We start from the raw sequence: 3,275 nt of genomic DNA, 5'->3' as shown, positions 1-3,275 counted from the left end.
TATGAGTAAAATTGAGAATGGAAATAGGAAATGTATCAAAGAAACAACAACCCGGCCAAAGGGCAGAAGATAGCCGAAGTCCACCAAAAGGTCATCAACACAGCATCCTGAGGTAGACTTTCGCGGGCCCCTAACAGCAATACGTACTGTAAAACTCAGTTCAAAAGAAACCCGAGTCCGATGTCAGAATATGTACATTTAACAAAGGAAACTAAGCAAAATGACAATAAACACATATTAACAAAGAAATACTACCAGTTACTGACATGCCAGTTCCAGGCCTCAATTAAACTGATTAAATATTATGTCGTCATCATATGCAAATCAAGCACATTCCCTCCCGTTTGGGGTTTAGTATCATTCCATAATAAAATATATGAGAAGAACATAACCCGAGGTTTGCGCTTCTACTAAAGTTTTCGTTATATATGTCAATGAGGAGATGTGGTATGAATGTCAATAAGAGAACTCTCCACTAGAGAATAAATTACACAAAAGTTAACAACTACAAGTCCCCTAGGACCGTAAAAGAATGGCAAAACCTATACCACATAGTAAGCAATAAAAGGACCATATATACTGAGTGCCAATGAAAACGCAACACTTTTGTTTTTCAGAAAAATCATATAATTTTTATTTTATTTATATTAGAACTTTGTATAGTTGGTTTAAAATGACTTTAAGACAATTGACGACAACTTTACGGTTGAATGATTTTTGGAACAAATGCGAAGTAAGGGCTATTTTGAAGGGACATAAACCGAGTTCACCGCTTTTCAACATACGCACCATTTTTCACGATTTTGTCATGTAAAGCTTGGCTAATGTCATGAATTTTCCCGCCCTTATTGTAAGGAAACTGCAATAAACATCTAAGTAAATGCCACGACTTTCTGACAAGCAGCGACATGCAGTTTTGGGCATGATCCAATGAAGCCTTTCACTGCAAACAATTACGAGAAGACTGAAGTTGTAGCCTCTACAATAACCCAAATCATTCTAAAATTCAACCAAAATGGATCATTTAATGATAAGCGACATCCCAGGGTACAAAAAGCAAGAAACGCTCAGCCAGACCGATACATTTGGTCTTAAACATATTCGATATTGACTCTGATGGGTGTACAAATGTCACGAGAGTTCGATGGTGGTCACGGTAGATCCTTTGGAGCAATTTCAGTAAAGCACCATTTGCGCAGAAATTGTTAAAAAGCACCAAAGTCTTTCCTTAGTGACATCAAAACGGCCGTAAGGCGTAATTATCGAATTTTGTAGACCAAAAATCATTCATTGTGTACCAAAAACGGTCAGGGGTGGTTACATAGACATTTGGCATCCATTTTGGCCAAAAGTCATGTGTTTCGCCCGATTTTGGTCCGATCGAGCAAATTTTGCATCAAATTGGACATGGTTTAGACGATGAAAACCACCACCAATATCATAAAGTCAGCTAGAGTTTGATAAGCGGGACACGCGGAACAACATTCCTCGAGATCACATTAAACATCCGGGATGATTTTTTCCACGGCGCTGTCGAGATTGCGCTGTACAACGGGGTTGTAACATGTTTTGTTAGGACTGTGAGTTGATGATTCGACATTGGATGTTTCGTTTACCTATAGTGTCTGAAAGATGACAATGAAACATTTTTGTTTGATATCGATCTATTGTAAGAATTGTTTATTTTCAAGAAAAATTTATTTTGAAAGATTATCATTTCTAATATAAATTTTATTTTTGAAAAACCAAGTGTTGCGTTTTCATTGGCACTCAGTATATAACAAATGTAAAGTTATCGGCCTGATTTGAGTACAAAACAATAATAAAAAAAATATGATATACAGCAAAAAACGTCAACCACTAAATTTGGACAGGTCGGTGCTTTGCTTTTGCGCCGATTGGCATTTCATTTGTATGGAAAGCCAACAGGGTCAAAATTCTTAATTCGTGACTTGTCAATTTGTAACTTGTAACTGTGTGATTTGTCAATTTGTATATTAATGTTTTGTTACTTGTGATTCGTTAAATGTCGATTTGTAAATTGTCTATTTGTATATAGATGTTTTGTACTTGTCGATTCGTAAGTTTTTAATTTGTATATTGATGATTTGTAACTTGTCGATTCGTTAAATGTCAATGTGTGAAATGTCATCGTTGTATAATGCTAACGATCATTATGACGACAGATGGCGCTCGGTCTCTTCTTATGTATTCATTATCACTGAACTATTATATATATTTGTTTAGGGGCCAGCTGAAGGACGCCTCCGGGTGCGGGAATTTCTCGCTACATTGAAGACCTGTTGGTGACCTTCTGCTGTTGTTTTTTATTTGGTCGGGTTGTTGTCTCTTTGACACATTCCCCATTTCCATTCTCAATTTTATAAGCCTCCTTTGAGTATGTGTACCGCCATATGGAATATATATGTTACAGTAAATAGGTGAAATTAGGAATTACATGTAATTACTAAAATTTAGGAATTACATGTAATCCCTGATGCACTTAGTTAATACAAGTAATTCCTGAAACGGCCCAGTTATTACCAGTAATTACTAATTTTAAAATGAATTTTTACAACTATTTACTGACTGCTAAAACAATGTTGTATTATGGTCAGGTGATCAAAAGTTATGGTAATACTAACTAAAAGATCAGTTATAGTACAGAACAGTAAATTTTGAATGGTTGATTTCTATAAAAAATATCTTGAATATATATGGACTTTCAAATATTTGGTAAAATCCGAGTAACTTTAGTTTTAATCCAAAATGGTTCAAGTTGAGCATTAAACAGATAATTTTTGACCAATTTCAGCAGACATGGAAATCAGAAATGGAAAATTCTCCTAAAGCATAATGTTAAAATTTTTGGAAAAAAACTTTGAATTTTAAGAATATTTAGACTTACTACCTTATACAGATAAGACAACGTTATGTAGTTTAAGAACTGGTATGAACTGTTATGTGCATAAGCTTCGAGATATAAAAAAAATTTAATATATATTTTTTATTGTTAAATCATTAATAACAATGATATAGTGAAATTATAATTCACTGTTAGCAGCCAATCTGGTTATAATTTGTTAAAATAGCTGAGAAACAAGGTTGATGAGTTGTGCACTTGCGAGTGAATATTTGGACCTCATTGAATACGTATTCATGTGACCTTCAATTCAACCTCTAGCTGAAGATGCGCCAGTATGATGTATTAAGCTATTAAAGTTGTAAGGATTTTGCAGAACAAATAGCCTACTTTTGCTGTTAATCGCAGGCTC

The sequence above is a fragment of the Mytilus trossulus genome, unplaced genomic scaffold (assembly GCF_036588685.1).
Source record: "Mytilus trossulus isolate FHL-02 unplaced genomic scaffold, PNRI_Mtr1.1.1.hap1 h1tg000244l__unscaffolded, whole genome shotgun sequence".
NCBI classification, from domain to species: Eukaryota; Metazoa; Mollusca; class Bivalvia; order Mytilida; family Mytilidae; genus Mytilus; species Mytilus trossulus.
Note: the sequence above shows the minus strand (reverse complement) of the source record.